Here is a 21,172-nt window from a genome sequence, read left to right on the forward strand (position 1 = left end):
TCCAGCTACTTACTGTAAATAAAACATTACAAACAATTATTCTTTTGTGTTCCACTTTACTGTCCCAGCTGCAGGTGCTGGGGGCAGCGTCATGGGATTTGCTTCCCAACTGGGTTATGTCCCCCCAACCCCCACAGGGAATATTGCACCTCTAGGAAGAGAGTTTGGGTTTTGTGTGATGTGTCACTAACCAGCCTGTGCTCTCTCTGTCCTGTCCACACCCATGTCAATCAGGAATTGCTCAGCTGTGCTCTGCGGAGAGGTGACTGGTTGCACAGGGAGCAATCCGTGAAGGGACTCAGGTGTTGCAATGCTGAGCATCACAGTGAGTAATTTTTAGGCAATGAAAAAATCACAGGAACAGCAGCACTGTGACCCTCAGAGCTGAGTCAGGTGCCTAAACTCCCTAGACAATGCATGGGTAACACAGGCACCTTACAATGTGATTCACAAAAGCCACCTCAGTATGGGGGGGGAGCCATGTAAGCTAGCCAATGGGAGATGCCGACAAGGGGGGGGAAGGACTGTCCTAAGCCACACCCCTCTCATGGATAGGTGCCTAAATCTGGGCTGCAGAGGGGTGTCTGTCTCTGCTTTGCAACTCACAAACAGGAACCCACCACCTGATGTCTGGGGCCTCCACTCGTGACTGCTGCCAGTGCCTGGTAGTGGTGGCAGCAGCTGGGAGCCCCAGGCCCTTTGAAATTGCCCCAGCAGGCTGCAGGGCTCCTAGGCACACACTCTGGATGGGTGCAGTGGCACATTAAGGGAAGGAAAAGTCCTAGACCTTGGCAGGAATGGGGAGAAGAAGCCCTGGACACTGGCTGCTGGGTAGGGGGCAGGGGAAGTCCCGGACCATGACAAAAGCCATGCAGGGTGGGTGGGAGAAACCTTGGACCCCGGCAGGAGCCACACTGTGGGGGGTGGGGGAAGAAGAAGCCCATGATCCCGGCAGAAGATTTGGGGCTGAAGCCTGCCTCCCCCCCCACGGAGCTGGCCTGAGCCCCTCCATCTCCTGTGCCCCCTGCGTGGAGCCCAATCTACTCACCTTGGTATCTCCATTTCCCCCATCACCACACAGACATGAAGGGATTCAGCCTGGGAGGCAGGGACAGCATTAGCCCCATGTGGCAGGTGGGATCTAGGGTACACAGAGGTGAAGTGACTTTCCCAAGACTAAGCAGGGAGTCAGTGGCAGAGCAGAGAACCAAACCCAGGACACCTGAGCCCCAGGTCTGTGCCTGGACCACTGGGTCACCCTTCCTACCTGAGGAGGGGGAACCTCCTCTGCGGGCACTAGACATATCCCCCAGGAGGTGGGGAGCAGAGAGAGATGGGAAATGGGACATGGGTGGGAAGCAAGAAGGGGGTAACATGAGGAAGGGGAGGGAGCAAGGACTTAGAGAAGAAACAAGAGGGAGGGAGAGGGGCAGGGAGAGCGATAGGAAGGGAGAGGAGAAAAGAGGAAGGGAGGGGAAGTCTCCCCACTGCTTGTGCCTCCCATCCACCTTCTTCCCACAGCCAACAGTGGCCCTCAGCTCCCAAACAGGTGCTAAGCCGGGGTGAGGCACAGAGTGAACAGTGTCTTTACACAGGGGTGTTAGTGAAGACAGCGTGTAGCTGAGTGTCATGATTTTAACACACTGTAATTCATGGTAATGTAATGATGTAGTTCATTGCTATTTTAATAATGATTGCTATGATACCAGTGATAGACACACATTCAATAACTAGAATATGAAGGAAGTGTGTGTATAAATATGCTGGAAATTGCCATTTTGGATGGGGAGACTGAGCCAAACACACACACCTCACCCTTAAGGCAGGAGGGGGCAGAAAGGAGTGAGCAGTGGGTGGGAGGCGCTCAGGGAAGGGGACCTAGGGAGAGGGGCCAGAGCAGAGGCAGGAAGAGGTGGAGTGGGGCAAAGTGGGGGCTTGGCCTTGTGTAAGGGGGCAGAGCCGGGAGGGGGCACCCACCGGCAAAACCAAAAGTCAGCACCTATGGCACGTGGGGTGGTACTAGCGGCGGCAGCGAAGGCAGCCGGGTGGGCATGTGGAAGCCCTGGCGATGCTGGAAGAGCGCACCCAGCAGCGCAGCCGGCAGCTCACTGTGCACCAGCCAGCACAGGCGCAGCACCCCCCAAATGTCAGGCGGACGGAGTCCACGTGGGCGCAGCTTGTGCACATGGGCACCAGCGGGGGCCCATTGACTGTTCTGCCCTGGGGCCCGGAATTGCTGTCGGCAGGCCTGGGGGGATTGTGCTCATGTCCTGCTTGGGGCCCACAGCCTGGCTCCGTGTGCGTTCCCATAGCTTGTCCTCTCTGTCCGTTCCCTTTCTGTTCACTGTGCTGTGTTAGATAAATGATGACACTCATTTAGGGGGCTTCCCTTGGGTAACTGATAGAGATTTAAGGTCTGAATTCTCACTGACACAGCATTGCTAACCCCAGGCATTAAAAAATCTTTAGTCACTTTACCAGGGCCCAGAGACCCTGGGAGGCCCAGCCCAGGCTGCAACCTCCATTACCATGTGTGGAGGTGGGGCCGAGTTACAAGTTTGTACTGGGCCCGAAAAAATTATATTTGAGCCCTGACTTCACTGGGGTGAATTTTTTAAGTTTTTCTCTGCAACAAAGAGAGCTAGATACTTCCTTTGTTTAAAAGTTGCAGTGCACCAGTGAGGGGATGTGGGGGGCAGCTGGGGTTGGGGTAGGGTGACCAGATATCCTGATTTTATAGGGACAGTCCCAACTTGGGGTCTTCTTCTTATATAGGCTCCTATTACCCCCCACCCTGTCTTGATTTTTCACACTTGCTGTCTGGTCACCCTAGGTTGAGGGAACACACAGGCTGTGTGGGGGAGGGGCAGGTGGAGGCTGCAGCAGGGTTTGGGGGAGTTGGGGGGATTGGCACAGCTGGGCTGGGGATGGAAGGTGGATCCACCAGGCTGGTGGGATGAAGGGAGTCGAATCCACTGTCCTGTGCTAATTATTGGTCAGTCTTTAGTCATCTGGGGTGCACCAGTCAGGGGTGTGGTCTATTGGGGGTCTGCTCTGGGTGTGTAATGGCTGTACCTCGGGTCAGACTGGTGCTGCTTGCTTTTTATTATTATTATTATTACTATTATTATTTTATTATTAAAAGCTCAGCTGTGTGTGTGTTAGGTCAGTTCAGAGTGGGGATGCTTTATAAATATGAAAGCAGGAAATCTGTCCCCCCAGCCCCCACAGGGAATATCACGCCTCTAGGAGGAGAGTGTGGGGTTTACTGTGATGTGTCACTCTCCAGCCTCTGCTCTGTCTCTGTCCTGTGCACACCCATGTCAATCAGGAATTGCTCAGCTGTGCTCTGCGGAGAGGGGACTGGTTGCACAGGGGGAAATCCATGCAGGGACTCTGGTGTTGCAATGCTGAGTGTCACCGGGACTAATTTTAGGCAACTAGAAAATTATAGGAACAGCCCTGTGCCCCACAGAGCTGAGTCCGGGGCCTAAACTCCCTGTACAGTGCATGGGCGACACAGGCACCTTGCAGTGTGATTCACAAAAGCCAGCTTGGGGAGGGGGGAACCATGTAAGCCAGCCATTGGGAGAGGCTGAGAAGGAGAGAGGGGTGTCCTGAACTCTGCCCCTTCTCACAGACAGGTCCTAAATCTGGGCTGCAGAGGGGCGTCTATGTCTGCTTAGCCACCCACAGACGGGAACCCAGTGCCTGATGTCAGGTGGCTCAGGCACTTAAAGTGTTTCTTGCTGGAATGAGGTAGGCATCTGCCTCACTGCACACAAAATGAGTGGGGGGGGGGGGCAGGGAGAGGAAGGAGGTGGTTTGGGGGATGTCACCTGCCTTCTAACTTTTACCCCCAGGGTTAGAGCACTGAGCTGGCATGTGGGAGACCCAGGTTCAATTCCCCTGTCCAGCTGACTAGAGTTGCTCAGGAATGTGAGGATCAACCTCAGGGCAGTTAGAAACCAGGGCACAAACCCCACACTGGTTGTGTGTCCTGTATTTAGATTTTACCTACCAAGCATCAACTGAGAACACTCAAGCACTACAACAGCTTGAACATGGAGTCACAGACAGTCCCCTTAGGCACTCCGGTCTATCTTGCTGCTTTTCTGCCTCCTCCCCTGCTGCATCTCCCTGCTCCCCCTGCTGGAGCTGCCACATTCCCAGCAGCAGAGTTCGGGCAGCTCTGGCCACAGGTCTCTGGTTAAAGCCACCAGATGCTCTATCCTGACCACAGAGAATGGTAGAAGATGTGGAACATCCTCTTGCCAGCCCAGGAAGAACCATTAATAGAAACCTTCCTACCCCAAGGCAAAGGGAGCAGGAGGTGGCAGCACTAGAGGGAGAGCCTCTCCCTAATACAGAAACAGGGAGAAACATCCAGGAAAGAGCCCCCCTAACAGGGCCGGCTCTGGCTTTTTTGCCGCCCCAGGCAAAAAAGCCTCCGGCCGCCCCCCCCCCCCCCGCGGGGGGGGGGGGGTCGGAGCCCGGGGGAGGTGGGGGCGAGCCCCGGCGGGGGCTCCGCTCTCCCCCCGGCGGCCGGGGGCAGGGCGCGGGGGGGGGGGGGGCGGCCGGAGCCCTGGGAGGAGGGCGATGAGCCCCGGCGGGGGCTCGGCTCTCCCCCCCCCCGCGGCCAGAGCGCCGGGGGCAGGGCGGCGAGCCCCGGCGGGGGCAGGGCGATGAGCCCCGGCGGAGGCTCGGCTCTCCCCCCCCCGCGGCCAGAGCGCTGGGGGCAGGGCGGCGAGCCCCGGCGGGGGCAGGGCGGCGAGCCCCGGCGGGGACTCGGCTCTCCCCCCCCGGCGGCCAGAGCGCAGGGCGGCGAGCCCCGGCGGGGGCTTGGCTCTCCCCCCGGCGGCCGGAGGGGAGGGCGGCCGGAGCCCTGGGAGGAGGGCGATGAGCCCCGGCGGGGGCTCGGCTCTCCCCCCCCCCCGCGGCCAGAGCGCCGGGGGCAGGGTGGCGAGCCCCGGTGGGGGCTCGGCTCTCCCCCCGGCGGGGGCTTGGCTCTCCCCCCGGCGGCCAGAGCGCAGGGCGGCGAGCCCCGGCGGGGGCAGGGCGGCGAGCCCCGGTGGGGGCTCAGCTCTCCCCCCCCGCGGCCAGAGCGCCGGGGGCAGGGCGGCGAGAGGGCGGCGAGCCCCGGCTGGGGCTCGGCTCTCCCCCCCGGCGGCCAGAGCGCAGGGCGGCAAGCCCCGGCGGGGGCAGGGCGGCGAGCCCCGGCGGGGGCTCGGCTCTCCCCCCCGGCGGCCAGAGCGCCGCGCCGCCCCCCTCCAGGTGCCGCCCCAAGCACCAGCTTGGTTGCCTGGTGCCTGGAGCCGGCCCTGCCCCCTAAGCCTAAGGGAAAGCTCTGAGGGGGAGAGCTCTCCATTCATGTCTCTGAATTTAATATTTCAGATATGTAAAAATATTCACCAGCACCCACCTGGTCAGAGTTAAGGGTGTTTGGATGCTGGACAGTGAGAAGGTTTCTGTTTACTGGTGTGTGTATCCCAGACTGCAGTAAGGGGAACCCAAGCTTCTGAGCCCCAGTATCCCCAAATAATTCAAGCATCTGGGACCAGAACAGAGCCCATCCACTGCTCCAATCTGCGGTCCTTAGGCACATTCTTGGGGGGCTCTCCCCCTACCTGAGGTGTGAAACCTGCTGCCTAACCCCTGATGCAGAGCTGACCCTCCAGACTCCCGCATGCCTGAACACACCATCTCCCAGAACTCCATGCCAAGGTGAGAGCCTGCTGATTTCAGCAGAATTCTCTCTGGAGGTAAACAGTAGTTGTGAAGCATTTGGCTCTGTCTACTCTAGACAGTTCAAAGTGCTGCCTGGGGAGTGCTCCCATGATAGTGCTTTGATCTGCTTGCATGGTCACCCACGAGCGCTGAGGGAGAGAGCTCTCCCAGTGCTCTTGGTAAACCAGGTCAACAAGGGGAATAGCTCTGAGCGCTGGGAGCTTGGAGTTCAACAGAAAACCAGAAAGCATTGAACACACACACAGACTCTTTGCACACGTCCAACACACTATTGCTCTTTCACTTACCCAGATAAAGCACAAGAGAGTTCAGATCACGTAGCACAAAACGACCAACCTAACTGTAGTGCCCCTCACTAGCTCCCCCTTCCCTTGGGAGTCCTGGGGGCCATCTGGGCTCAGGAAAAGCAGGCAGGGCCCCCAGCCTCATGAACCTGCTGCGTGCTGGGGGACTTTGCTCTCTCCTTCTGAGTTGGAGACGAAGAGCGGGATCCATGAAGGGACTCAGATATTACAATGCTGAATGTCGCTGAGTCTAAATTGCAGCTGCCTAGAAAATCACTGGAATGACACTGAGCCACAAAGCCTGAGTTATGGGAGATGTAAGTGTCTTAGAATGGGTGACACAAAAGCCAGCATGCTAGGCAGGGAGCTGCCTAAGGTAGCCAATGGGAGATGCGGACCAGAGGGGTATTGTATAGTCTACTATTTTTGAAGTGGGGGCCACTTTGGCAAAAAACCTTCAATGTGAGAGCCACATCAACTCTCACATTGAAGGGGATTGGGGTTTGGGAGGGGGTGAGGGGTGCAAGCTCTGGGATGGGGGTCAGGACTGGCACAGGTGGTATGTGGTGTAGGAGAGGGTATGTGAGGGGATATGAAGGGCTGGCTCTGGGAGGGAGCTCAGAACTCAGGGTGCAGGAGGGGTATGGGGTGCAGAAGGGGGCGGCATTTACTTTGGGTGGCCCTGGCTCTATGCCACTCCCGGAAGGGGCCAATGCACCCCTGTAGCCCCTGAGGGGGGGGGGCATGTGGTTCCGTGTGCTGCCCCTCTGCAGGCACCACCCCTGCAACTTCCATTGGCCACAGTTCCCTGTTCCCAGGCAATGGGAGCTGCGGGGGTGGTGCTCACAGGCACGAGCAGCGTGGGGATTCCTCTGTTCCCTGACCCCTACCATTCCCCCCCCCCCCGCAAGGCCATGGGGGCGTGCTGGCCGCTTCTGGGAGCAGCAGCTGCATGGGGCCGGGGCATGCAGGGAGCCTGCCTTAGTGGCAGCCCCACTCCACCACCGGAGATCACGATAGACAGGGAGCCACCACTGGCTAGGCACCTCACTGTCTCTTGATACATTTTGTTACTGATGTAAAATTCCCAAAATACAGAAAAATCAGATGCAACGTTTCTTGGGATCAAATTTGGAGCTGTTTGAGGAGTTTGAAGATGAGGGAGATGAGAAAATGGTGTTTAACTAGAGTGGGGAGAAGGAAAATTAAGGAACTGCCGATAAGTGCCATTGTTACTCACCAATACATCTGCACAGGGATGTTATCAATGCTCAGATCTCTGTGAGTAACAGGAGAGTAACAGCAAGTAACATGCTCCCCCTGTGAGAGGCTATTGATTGTTTCCTCTGTGCAAAGTAATTTCTGTTCCGCCTTAATGGAAATTAAACAGGAGAAAGGAGAATGGAGGAAATATTTACTTACTGAATAATCCAACAGTTTTATTAAAATCATGAGGAATTTGAACAATCTTTATTAGAAATCTCTATTTGTCTCAAGCTAAAGCACTCCATAATTAGAGCTAGTTGACATTTTTCACACAGAAATGTCTCTCACCTGAAAGTGTGGCTTCAGCAAAATCGGGGTTTCCCTGGAAATGTTGCTTTTTACAACATTATTCTAGATTCTGATCAGGAGAATAAAAATGTAATTTAAAACATTCAGGGCCATCCCTAGCTAGTCTGGGGCCCTACGCAGCCCTCCTGCGGGTGTGTGTGGGGGGCCTGGGCCTCTGCGGGGAGAAGAGTGGGGGTGCTAGCCCCAGGTCTCTGCAGGGGGGAGCAGGGGGGCTGGCCCCAGGCCTCTGGGGGGGTGGCTTGGGGGGCAGGGGGAACCAGCCCCCAGCACTCCCCGGCAGCGCGGCTGGGGCCGGGTCACTGCACTTCCCCCCGCCGGAGAGTGCAGGCCTGGCCCTGCTGCAGAGCTCAGGGGAGTGGGAATGGGGGTGGGGCTGGGGCAGAGCAGGAGTGGGAAGAGGCGGGACTGGGGGCGGGGAAGGGGTGCGGAGGGGGTGGGAAGAGGTGGGGCGGGGCAGAGCAGGGGCAGGGAAGGGGCGGGGCGGAGCAGGGACGGGGGACCCTGGGGATGAGCCGGAGCAGGGGCTGGAGCAGCACGCTCCAAATTTGGTGCCCCAAATTTCCTAGTGCCCTATGCAGCTGCGTACTTTGAGTATGGGTAGGGATGGCCCAACAGTTGAATCATTTCAATTTCAGTCTATAATGTCCGTCCACATTTTCTGTTTCCACATTTCTGCAGGAAAACATTTCAGAATAGTTCATTCCGGGAACATTTTCAATATCCTGACGTTTCAGTCTGATCCCGAGAGGGAAGTAACTGCGAAAGGTCTAAATTTCACACAACAGGAACATTCTGTTTTCTGACAAACTCTGCCATCACTGTGCAGTTATCAGTCACGGTGACAATTTCCCCTTGAGTCTCTCCGAGATCGTCCCAGCAGGAGAGGGTGTGCTGCTCCCTGCCCTCCCAACAAGTGACCTACCCCAGTGACAGTTCTAGGCACTGATAGGATGGTGACCCTGTTCCTGGTCATACTCTGCTGCTCCCCCTGGTGTTGGATGCTGGAAGTGCTCCAGAAGCAGCATCTACAGGGGAATCTCTTGACTGAGCCGAGGTCACAACCCTAAAAAAGGTTAAAGGTTGAAGCCGTTGGTTTGCAATGAAATGCTCCCTCCTGCAGGAAAGGGGCTATAATTAAATAACCATTGGCGCAGGGTCCTACACCTGCATCTTCTACCTCCCAGTGCCCTGACCCCCAGGCTACAGAGTCGTTGTCACCCTCTCTGACCCAGGGACTATTTAATTATTTAGCCAAAGTGGAGCAGCTTGATCAGAAGAGATTGAGGGATCCTCACATCAGAATATCCCAGACCCCCGTGGTTAGGGCAGTCACCTGAGCGGTGGGAGACCTGTGTTTAAACCCTTCCTCCCTATCAGGCAGAGTGGGGAGTAGAACCTGAGTTTCCCATATGCCAGGCGAGTGCCCTAACCACTGGGATCAAAGCTATAATGGAGCCTCTGCCAGCACCTCCTCTGGGTTTTGTCTGAGCCCTGATACAAAGGTGTGCTCAGCACACTCCTACAGAACTGGGCCCCATAGGCAAGACAGGCTTTCTACTGCCGGCCTTCAACTTGGAGGATCCTTCTGGGGTTAGGTGTGAGGCAGGTGTCTGGATGACTAGAGTGAGGCAGCAGTGCCCAGGTCCAGAAGCAGAAATGTAGGAACCTTGGGAAATTTTACCGTCAAAATGTTGGTGCTGAGTGAGTTTAGGCCCCTGCAGAGTTAGGGGCAGCCAGGCAGAGGTTTTCTGGATTTCAGTGACACCTAATTCTGGGAGTCAGTGGTCTAAATCTGGGCTTTAGGCACCTAAGTCCCATTGGGGATCTGGTTCATCACTGCTTCGTGCCTCAGTTTCCCATCTGAGAAATGGGGATAACGTCACTTACCTTCACTGTAAAGTGCTCGAGCTCTACAGATGAAAAGTGCTATGTACGCGCTAGGGGAGCATGAGGGTGATGAAATGACCCATGAGTCTCCACATGTCCGTGACCTGCCATCACAGGGAAAGACAGAAGCTTAGAGGCAGGAAATTGTTTCTCATTTTGACTCTCTGGGCTGGTGTATCCAGGACCAAGAGCAATTCCTGCTAGCTCAACTGGGGGAACTGGACCGGGAGATTGGGAAGAAACTAGGTGAAAATGTCACCAACTTTTCCAAGCCAATATCTCATCTCAACAAGCTACTCAGTGAGCTGGAGGGGCAGGGCCAGCAGCCAGCGAATGAATTCCTGCAGGAGACTGTTCCAGCCACCCAGACCCCTGCACAGAGACAGGACAGCTCCTGAATCCTGGGCACTGGAGTCCAGCACTCAGAGATTGCAGCGTAACTCGGCGTGTGCACGGCAGAACAGGAATTATTATTGTTCTTTACAGAGCTACAGATGTGCAGATGTTAGAGATGAAAAGCCCCATTCGCTCAGAGAATCCATGGCTTTAAGGTCTCTATTTCTGGTGTTTGTAAAATCCCTTCTGATCCCTGTTGATGCCTGGCGGTTACCGTTTCACTGGTTTGCTTGTTTTGCCCTATTTTTTTCCCTACAGCTTTTACTGTCCCTGAATAGTCTTGTTTCTTTGGCTGCCTCCCCCTTTCCATTCCCAGGACAGGTTGGTTTATCCTCAGACCTCGGGGCAACCCCCTAGGGAGCCACTGCCTGATTCTCAGTTCTGCACTCAGTGTTGTCAGGGCCGTGATAGGCTGGTGCTGGTCTTGAGCTCAGTGGGCCAGACCCAGACAGCCATTTTTATGCAGAACTCCCCAGTGTGGTGAGAGCTGCATTGATAACACCTGTATCCATGTGCTCTGCTGGGCTGGGGCCTTTCACGGATTGGATTCCGCAACTGCCAGCACGTGGTTTGCTGAAATCTCATCCCCTGGTGCTGCTGCAAACTCTGATCCCGTCCCTCAGTCTGCATTTGCTGAAAGGAGGATCTAATTTACCATGCCCAGAGCAATAGCTCTGTATCCCAGAGTCCGACAGCCCCACCCCACTGTGTGACATATTAGACTGAGAGCTCTTTTCTCTCTTTTCACCTCTAGGACATCAGAGGCACCTCAACCAGACATGTGGCTCCTTCTCACCAGGGCTGGCTCCAGGCACCAGCTTAACAAGCAGGTGCTTGGGGCGGTCAAGGGAGAGGGGCGGCACCTGCGGCAATTCGGGGGCGGCAGGTTCCTCACTCCCTCTAGGAGAGAAGGACCTGCCGCTGAACTGCCGCCACCGATCGCGGCTTTTTTTTTTTTTTTTTGCTTGGGGCGGCAGAAATGCAGGAGCCGGCCCTGCTTCTCACTCCACCTTGAGACTGGCCTTGGACACCAGGTGAAAGCCACGTCTCCGCTCAGCACAGTGTGGACAGGAACCACATTTCTGCTACTTTCACTTTGTTCAAGTTAACCTTGAGGTTCTCGACCTGTGAACAAAACAGTGAATTTATCCATTCTGTGGGAAAGATTATGAACTTGTTACATCCCTGGGGGACTGGCTGCCTGTAGACACTGGGGATGTAATATTGGCCTTTGACGGATAGCAATCTGCTTACCATAAGTGCAGACTTTTATTTTTCCCTGAGGGGCTCCACCCACACTCTGCCCTGAGGCCCCGCCCCCACTATGCCCCTCCCCTGAGGCCCTGTCCTTGCTCTGCCTCTTCCCAACCATACACCGCCTCCTCCCCTAAGGACTTGCCCTCTGTCTGCCTCTTCCCGCCCCTGCTCCAACCCCTCCCCAAAGCCACAGCCAATCTGCAGCTCGCTACTCTCTGCCCTCGCCCAGGCACCTCCCCTAGCCACCAAACAGCTCATTGGCAGCCCCACAGAACAGCTGTAGCTGGAGGGTGCTGAGCTCCCCCTATACTTTTTCTGTGGTGGGTTGAACTCTGGAGCACCCATGGGGTTGGCACCTCTGCTGCTTAGAATCATGGGACTGAGCAGTGACCAAGTATAAAGAGTGACTTACAATGAAACTTAGCCCACGAGCTGCTGTTAATGGGCAAGTCGGTAAGGCCTAAATTTACAGCAGTGGCCTAATTGTGGGTGTCTCGGTTTATCTCCTCGAAATACAGGAGTTCAAGGCACGTGGTCCACCTGCATTCGCAGCTGCAGCCGGAGTCAGTGGGCGCTGCGGGTGCCCAGCCCCTTGGAGAACCAGCCCCTCAGCACTTAGGTCAGGACCCAAATTTGTACCCTAAATCAAAAGAGATTCTTGACATTTGGACCCAGCCCATCATTGTGCTCTGGCTCCTGTGCCGGCTAGCCTGGCTGTTTGTGCCTCCTCCCCAGCAGCTGCAGGCACAGGGAGGGGTGAGAGGGAGTGGGGTTGGGGCATGGACAGGCTGGAGGAGGGAGGGGCGGAAAGGGATAGAGGGGTGTGGCCAGGGTGAAGATGCACCTCTTATACTCTGCACCCTGGCAAAGCCCCTTAGGACCATTAAACCGGAGATGCGACTCTGGCTGGAGCTCAGGACTTGCCTAGCTGCTGCTAAGGTCTGCACTGGCCCTTGCAGCCGCTGAATAGGGGCCTGTTGAACCAGCCCTCTCTCTGCCTCAGTTTCTCCATCTAAACAATGCTTGTGTGTCTCTTCGCATTACAGTCTATGGAGGACGAGGGCCCCATAGTGCTGAGCTCTGAGCAGAGGCTGAGCAAATAGACCTGAAAAGCAGCTAGAGTCAGTATTTGGCTTTCTGTATGATATCCACAGCTTGCAAAAGAAAACAGCAAAACAGATAAGAGAATTTTGTATAAAACTGGAGTTGGCATTGACTCGTGAAAATTCAAAAGACATTGATGCTACAGACTTGTGTAGTGAGCTTTAGGCTTTTTCAAGATGACTTACGAAACATTCCACTCCTGAAGAAGTACTGAAGTTTGTGAAAATAAACTCTCCGGCAGTTTTCCAAACATTTTTATAGCTCTACGCATTCTCTTAAAACTTTGCCACTTTCCGTAGCTAGTGGGGAACGTAGCTTCTCAAAGTTAAAATTGATAAAAACATATCTGCGTTCAACAATGGTGCAAGAGAGACTTGTTGGACATGCCACAATGTCAATAGAGCAGGAAATAGTTATTATGAATTAATATTCAAATTAGACACCATCAACTTAGACTTGAATAGAGACTGGGAATGGCTGAGCCATTACACACATTGAATCTATTTCCCCATGTTAAGTATCCTCACACCTCTTGTCAAACTGTCTGTAATGGGCTATCTTGATTATCACTACAAACGTTTATTCTCTTAATTAATTAGCCTCTTAGAGTTGGTAAGACAACTCCCACCTTTTCATGTTCTCTGTATGTGTATATATATCTCCTCACGATATGTTCCATTCTCTGCATCCAATGAAGTGGATTGTAGCCCATGAAAGCTTATGCTCAAATAAAGTCGTTAGTCTCTAAGGCCTTGGCTACACTTGCAGCTGTACAGCACTGTGAGTTAAACCCGCCTTCGTACAGCTGAGTAGGGAAAGCGCTGCAGTCTGTCCACACTGACAGCTGCCAGCGCACTGTCGTGGCCACATTAGCAGCAATTGCAGTGCCATTGGGAGCGGTGCATTATGGGCAGCTATCCCACAGAGCACCTCTTCCCATTCTGGCGCCGTGGGTTGTGGGAAGGGGGCGTGGGTCCAGGGGCATTCTGGGTCCTGTCCCAATGCCCCGTGATGCATCTCTTCGTATCCCAGCAATCCCTTTGTTTCTGTCCTCCTTGGGCGCCATCTTTCAACGGTTTCTGTGCAGCGCGAGCTGTCTGCGTGATATGGAGCCTGAACTGCTGAGGCGTATGCTGACGAGTCTCACCAGCACATCACGTTTGGCTGTCGAACTATTCCTTAAGATCCAAAGTGACAGTGGGAGTGAGGATTCTGACGATGATATCGAGCCGCGTAATGCATACGACACGAAATTGCTTGTGGCATTCACGGACATGCTCAGCACCGTGGAACGCCACTTTTGGGCTCGGGAAACAAGCACTGAGTGGTGGGATCACATCGTCATGGAAGTCTGGGATGACAAGCAGTGGCTGCAGAACTTTCGTATGAGAAAAGCCACCTTCATGGGACTGTGTGAGGAGCTCGCCCCCACCCTGCGGTGCAAGGACACGAAATTGAGAGCTGCCCTGCCAATGGAGAAGCGGGTGGCTATTGCAATCTGGAAGTTGGCAACTCCAGACAGCTACCGGTCAGTCGCAAACCAGTTTGGAGTGGGAAAGTCGACCGTTGGAATCGTGTTGATGCAAGTTTGCAAGGCCATTAATCGCATCCTACTCAGAAGAACCGTGACTCCGGATAACGTGCAGGACATTGTGGATGGCTTTGAACAAATGGGCTTCCCTAATTGTGGAGGGGCGATAGATGGGACGCACATTCCTATTCTGGCACCACCCCACCTAGGATCCGAGTACATTAATCGGAAGGGGTATTTCTCTATGGTTCTCCAGGCGCTTGTGGATCACCGTGGGCGTTTCATTGACATTAACGCAGGCTGGCCCGGAAAGGTGCATGACGCAAGCATCTTTCAGAACACTTGGCTGTTCAAGAAGCTGCAGGCCGGGACTTTTTTCCCAGAGTGGAAGATCACAGTAGGGGAAGTCGAAATGCCCATTGTGATCCTTGGAGATCCTGCTTACCCCTAATGCCGTGGCTTATGAAACCCTACACAGGGAGCCTTGACAGCAGCAAGGAACGGTTCAACTACAGGCTGAGCCAGTGCCGAATGACTGTGGAGTGTGCTTTCAGCTGTTTAAGGGCCGCTGGTGATCTCTGTATGGGAAGCTGGACTTGGCAGAACACAGCATCCCCGCGGTTATATCCGCATGCTGTACCCTCCATAATATTTGTGAAGGGAAGGGTGAAAGCTTCACTCAGGCATGGACCTCCAAGGTTCAACACCTGGAGGCTGAATTTGCACAGCCAGAGAGCAGGGCTATTACAGGAGCCCAGCGCGGGGCTGCAAGGATTAGGGATGCCTTGAGGGAGCAATTTGAGGCTGAAAGCCAGCAGTGATATCTGGTGCCCTGCACGGGAGTGAAGTGCAATAGTTCCAATCTTATAAGTAGGAATCTGCTTGCAGTGCCTGTTTCTTTCCTGGGCTAAGGTTTCTTTTACTTTATGCAATAATAAAGAATGTTTTCAAAGCCAAAAAATCCATTTATTGAAAAGAAAATTCATTTATTGAAAAGCACAACTGCTTGGGAATCAGAAAGGGCATGGGGGTGAAGGGGGTGAAGTGGGGAATGGTACAATCACAGATCCGCGTATGTCCTGTCTGGTGTGCTGTGCAGTGAGTGCTGCACTTCAGGATAGCTATACTGCATGGTGATGGGGTTGAGTGCAGAGGGTAAGGGTCGTGGTTTTCAAGGCTGGGTGGTGAAGATACTGGTGTTGGAGGCAGCGGGTGGCGTGAAGAACCCGGAAGTTGGGGAAAGTGGGTTGAATGTAACACTGGGGCACAAGGGAAAGAGTTTTGGGACAGGGGCTGTATGGTGTGATGGTTGTTGCGGTTGCAGTTGCGCTACTGCTCCTTCTGCATGGATTCTAGCTCCTGGATAGCGTCTGCTTGGCGCTCCAGGATGCTTATGAGCCTATCAGTGCTTTGCTGCCGGTGCGCGGTGCTTTGCTGCCAGTGCGCTGCATTTTCCTGGTGGATCCTGCTTTTGCTCTCTCTCCAGTTCTGTGCTTTCTCATTCTCTTTAATAGATTGCCGCATCACTTCTTGCAGCATGTCTTCTTTGGTTTTTCACGGTCTCTTCCTGAGTCTTTGCAGTCTCTGAGCAGGCGATAAGAGGGACGGCTGAGGTCTCAAGGTTGTTGCATCTTCTGTATAGGCAAAATGCAACACTTAACAGAGGCAGCATTGTTTATACCAGAGTAATGATTCCCCCCGCACTTAAGGAGGGCACACACAGAGTCTACACAATAGCATACTTTTCCCATCCCAAACAGAGCACACATAACCCACGGGAGCCCAAAAATGGTGAGTAAGGGGGACTGATTGTTTCAGGGCTGTTGTGTCCTCTGGGTTTCTGTGCCTTGCCTTGGGGAGAGCCAACAGCTGCAGGGGGCACCTATACTGAACACTGTCCCAACATTTTCCACAGGAGTTCATCCTGGACGATATCTCGCTGCTGAGGGTGATCTGGGAAGCAGGGGAGAGTCTTCTACTGCAATGCGGCTTCCGCCCTGGCCTATATGCAGCTTGCCTGTGTGCAGCAATGGTCTCCCCGCCCCTCGCGGCACAGTGGCGCGGACACGTTAGCCTGACTGGGACAAGGACCACGGTGGATCTCCCGATAAACCTGTGCAAGCGCATTGCCCACGTTCTGGATGAGACATTCAAAGAGATTACCGAGGCCGATTACCGCGATGTGATAAACCACATCAATGCGCTATTCTGCATCTAGGCATGCATTCAGCCCTAGCCCTCCTCTCCCAAAGAACCCGCACCGAAAACATTCCTTCCCTAAAAAAAAAACCTCTTACCGGGAACCTGCTCTTCTGTTTGTCCTCCACCAAGTACCGGCTGCTGCGACTGGCTACCTTCCTCCTGGCTCGAGAAGAGCTTCTGGCTACATGCCTCTAGGGATTCCGGGGTCTCTCCAGCCACCCCACCACCCTCACTCCCGTTTTCCTCCTCCTTCTCCTTCTCCCCCTCCTCCCACCCCTGCTCTGAAGTGTCCATGGAGGTGCTCAGAGTGGAGGTGGGGTTAACCCCAAGTATCGCGTACAGCTCTTTGTAGAATCGGCAGGTCACGGGGGGAGCACCCAAGCGTCCATTTGAATCACGGGCTTTGCGGTAGGCACTCTGCAGCTCCTTCACTTTAATCCTGCACTGCAGGGCATCCCTAGGGTGACCAGACATCCCAATTTTATCGGGACTGTCCCGATATTTGCTTCTTTGTCCCACGTCTCGACCGATGTTCGGTCGGGACACTGGACAAAAAAGCACATTTGCCCTCCGCTCCGGCGCTCACGCCCCCCCCCGTCCCAACTCCGCCCCCTCCTTCCCCCATTGGATCCCTCCCCAAATTCCCACCCTGGCCCCGCCTATTCCCCAAGCACGCAGCACGCATTCCCCTCCCTCCCAGGCTTGCGTGCCGCTGATCAGCTGTATGGCAGCTGCGCAAGCGCTGGAGGGAGGCCTCCGGACACCAGCGTGCAGTGCTGCCTGGGATGTGAAGGGGATAGAGGGAGGAGGTTAGAAGGAGGGATGTGTGGAGGGGGGATGGAGGGAGGAGGGTCGGGCATCTACCAGGAGCGTGGGAGGGGAAGGAAAAGTTGCCGCGGCTGCCGGGGCTAGCTGGACATGGCCCGGGCTGCATGCAGGCAGCAGCCGGGGCTGGCTCTAGCCCGGGTGGGCGGCACGGCCCGGGGACGTGGGCCACCGGAGACACGCGGTGGAGAGGGCCTGCGGGGGCGAGACTTGTCCCGGGCAGGGCGGCCGGTGGACAGGGGTGAGGAGCCGGCCAGGGTCCCTGGAACCCATAAACTTCCCCGCCGCTGCTGGGGAGCCCCGCGCCTCTCCCGCTCGGCTGCACTCCAGCAGCTTGCCCCGCCGGGAAGGAGCCGCTGGAGTGCAGCCAAGCGGGAGAGGCACAGGGCTCCCCGCTGGCAGCGGGACGCGCTGCATGTGCCCAGGGCGGGCCGGGGGGCGGGAGGCTCCGTGAGGCCAGGAAAAGCCCCGGCTCCCGCCCGCTGCCCAGCCCGGAGCCCCGGGGAGCCGCTCGGGAGACCAGCCGCTGCTGCAGCTCGGCTGTGCCAGCCCCCTGCAAGCCCGCGCCGCCCCCGGGGTCCCTGGCTTCTATGCACCGCCCCTGCCCGGCGCCCAGCCCCGGGCTCGGGGGCTCCTGCAGCTGCTTCCATGGGAGAGACAGCTTTGTCCCCGCCCGGTCCCGCTACGGGGCTCTGCCTCCTTGCGCCCATCCAGCCTGTGCCCTGCCCGGGGCCCCACTGGAGCTGTACGCCCTCGCCCACCTGGACTCCTGTGCTTCCCAGCGCTTCCTCTCGGTCCCCCCCAATGCCCTCTTTATCCCCAGCCCCCTCTGCATCGGGCCCACCTTTTGCCCTGCGGTGGGCAGCGCACGCGGCCGGGGCGCTGTGTACGATGCGGCTGGAGCCTGCTAATGCCCCCCGCCCCTGCGAAACTGCTTTTTTTTTTTGCTCCGCTGCCATTTTTTTTTGCTCTGCCCCCCTCACTCCCCATGTCCCGATATTTCATCCCTGTGATCTGGTCACCCTAGGCGTCCCGGTCATGGCCCCTTTCCAGCATGTCCTTTGATATCTTCCCGAAGGTATCATAATTCCTACGGCTGGAGCGCAGCTGGGACTGTACAGCTTCCTCCCCCCAAACACTGATGAGGTCCAGCAACTCGCCATTGCTCCATACTGGGGCTTGCTTGGCGCGTGGAGGCATGGTCACCTGGAAAGATTCGCTGATAGCACTCCACGCCACGCCGGGCTGAGCCAACAGGAAGGGGATTTTTAAAATTCCCGGGGAATGTAAAGGGCGGGTCACATGGTCGGTTACCTGCGGCCAGGGCAGTAGAGTTCGAACTGATGGCCAGAGTGGCTAGAACAGGCATAGTGGGATACTGCCGAATACTTCTGGAGGCCAGTCACAGCGCATTGGGTGGTCACACTGGCGCCTCAGCGCTGCAGCGGCAGCGCAATACATGATATTCCTCTCGGGAAGGTGGAGTACCTGCAGCGCTGTATCCGCAGAGATACTGTGCTGTACGTGCCTTGCCAGTATAGATGGTTACTGAGTTACAGCACTGTGGGCGGCTTTATTGCGCTGTAACTCGCAAGTGTAGCCAAGGCCTAAGGTGCCACAAGTACTCCTGTTCTTTTTGTGGATACAGACTAACACGGCTGCTACTCTGAAAGCTGGAAAACTGGATCTAAAAGAACTAGAAACTGAATTTTCAAAACTTAAAGCAAGAAAAGTCATGTTTTAAGAGCACAGAGTGTTTTTTATTCGGAGTGTTTTGTAAATACAGGTTAAAGTTCATTGAAGAGTTTTCTTATTTCTTTCTATATTGCATGTGGTGGTAATGGCAGTTAAAGCAGGATAGCATAATGCATGATTTTGGATTTGTAATAATAAAAATTTTAATTAAAATGTCTAATGCATTTTTATTTGAAATCAGACTGAAATATCATCTAGCTGTCGTGTATAAACCTATTCTGAAAATTTCATATCTCTATTTTATCTGATCTCAGAAACATTGGTTGGACAGATGGACAGAAGGACAAACCAAATAATTAAGCCTCTGTTTAAAAACATATGCTTAAAAAAATCATTAAAAGGAAAAAAGGGGCAAAATGTTTCTCAGGGTAAGTTTACAGTACAAAATTATTTCAAAATTATTCTATTTGAATTTTCGTAAGCGATTTTATACATTCGGTCTTATGTGTCCCCACTAAAGCGCGAATTCGGCAGAGTGCATCCACAGTACCAAGGTTAGCATTGAATGTCGGAGCGGTGCACTGTGGGTAGCTATCCCACAGTTATCGCTCTCTCCGCCGCTCATTGCAATTCTGGGTTAAGCTCCCAGTGCATGATGGGGCAAAAACATTCTCGCGGGTGCTTCTGCGTGTGTGTCATCAGTCACTCCTCCCTCCGTGAAAGCTACAGCAGACAATCCTTTTGTGCCTTTTTGGCGTGCAGATGCCATCCTGCTTTCAGCAGACGGTGCAGTACGGTGCACCTCTTCTCTCCTGCTACTATGAATCCACCTTGCATTTCCTCTCATCTTTCTATGTAATCTCTATAAGTATCTACTCTTTCTCTTCCTCATCGACCACTTCCTCTGCCAACTCTGCTCGGTCATCGTGAACCTAGCAGCACAGCTTCCACCGCCAACTCTGCTCTCCCACTCTTGCCGTGCTACCGAGCTTCTCCATGTTGTCTGTCCTGGGCTCCCGCCTCCGTGAAAGCTACAGAAGACAACCATTTCCCACCTCTTTTCAGTTATCATGAACCAAACAGCACCTCTTCCACTGCCACTCTGCTCTCCTACATTTTCTGCCCTTTTTCCAGGATTACCCATGCAGGTGCCATAGCAGGCAAGCATGGAGCCTGCTCAGATCTCCGCTGCAGTTTTGACCATTGTAAATACCTCACACATTATCCAGCAGTATGTGCAATACCTGCAAAAACGGACGAGGAAGCGACGACAGTGCGATTACTATACTGATGAGGACATGGACACAGACATTCCTAGAAGCACGGCATGTGGCGATTGGGAAATCATGGTGGTGTTGGGTCAGGTTCATGCCATGGAATGCCGATTCTGGGCCCAGGAAAGAAGCACAGACTGGTGGGACCGCATAGTGTTACAGGTCTGGGATGATTCCCAGTGGCTGCAAAACTTTCGTATGCGTAGGGCCACTTTCATGGAACTTTGTGACTTGCTGTCCCCTGCCCTGAAGTGCAAAGACACCAAAATGAGAGCAGCCCTCACAGTTGAGAAAAAAGTGGCCATAGCACTCTGGAAGCTTGCAATGCCCGACAGCTACCGGTCAGTCGGGAATCAGTTTGGAGTGGGCAAATCTACTGTGGGGACTGCTGTGATCCAAGTAGCCAGCGCAATCATTGACCAGCTGCTATCAAGGGTAGTGACTTTGGGACATGTGCAGACCATTGTGGATGGCTTTAATGTGCTGGGGTTCCCTAACTGCGGCGGGGCGATAGACGGAACACATATCCCTATCTTGGCCCCGGAACACAGGGACAGCAAGTACGTAAACCGCAAGGGGTACTTTTCCATGGTGCTGCAAGCACTGGTGGATCACAAGGGACGTTTCACCGACATCAAGGTGGAATGGCCGGGAAAGGTGCATGACGCTCACATCTTCAGGAACTCTGGTCCATTTGAACAGCTGCAGGAAAAGACTTACTTCCCAGACCAGAAAATTACTGTTGGGGATGTTGAAATGCCTATAGTTATCCTCGGGGACCCAGCCTACTCCTTAATGCCATGGCTCATGAAGCCGTACACAGGCACTCTGGACAGTAGTAAGGAGCAGTTCAACTATAGGCTGAGCAAGTGCAGAATGGTGGTAGAATGTGCTTTTGGATGTTTGAAAGTGCGCTGGTGCAGCTTACTGACTCGGTTAGATCTCAGCACAACCAATATTCCAATTGTAATTGCTGCTTGTTGTGTGCTCCAATTTCACACAGCCAGACAACAGGGCGATTAGAAGAGCGCAACAGGGCGCGCTGTGCATCAGAGAAGCTTTGAAAGCCAGTTTCATGACTGGCCAGAGTACAGTGTGACAGTTGTGTTTGTTTCTCTTGAAGTTACCCGCCCCCTATATATATGAAAGGAAATAAAGTCATAATTGTTTAAAAACTGTTCTTTATTATTTGTTGCACAACACATTGAGAGAAATCAGAAGGTAGACTGTGGGGGGGAGGGGGAGGGGGCGGGTCGGGGTATTGGGTTAAGCAGGTGGAGGAGGGAAGGACAAGTCCAGAAACCAAATCAAAAATTCGGATATGCCAGCCTTCTGCTGCTTGTGCAATCCTCTGGGGTTTAGTGTGTGGGTCTCCATAGCCTCCCCACCCCATT

Source organism: Emys orbicularis, chromosome 13 (assembly GCF_028017835.1).
Source record: "Emys orbicularis isolate rEmyOrb1 chromosome 13, rEmyOrb1.hap1, whole genome shotgun sequence".
Lineage (NCBI taxonomy): Eukaryota > Metazoa > Chordata > Testudines > Emydidae > Emys > Emys orbicularis.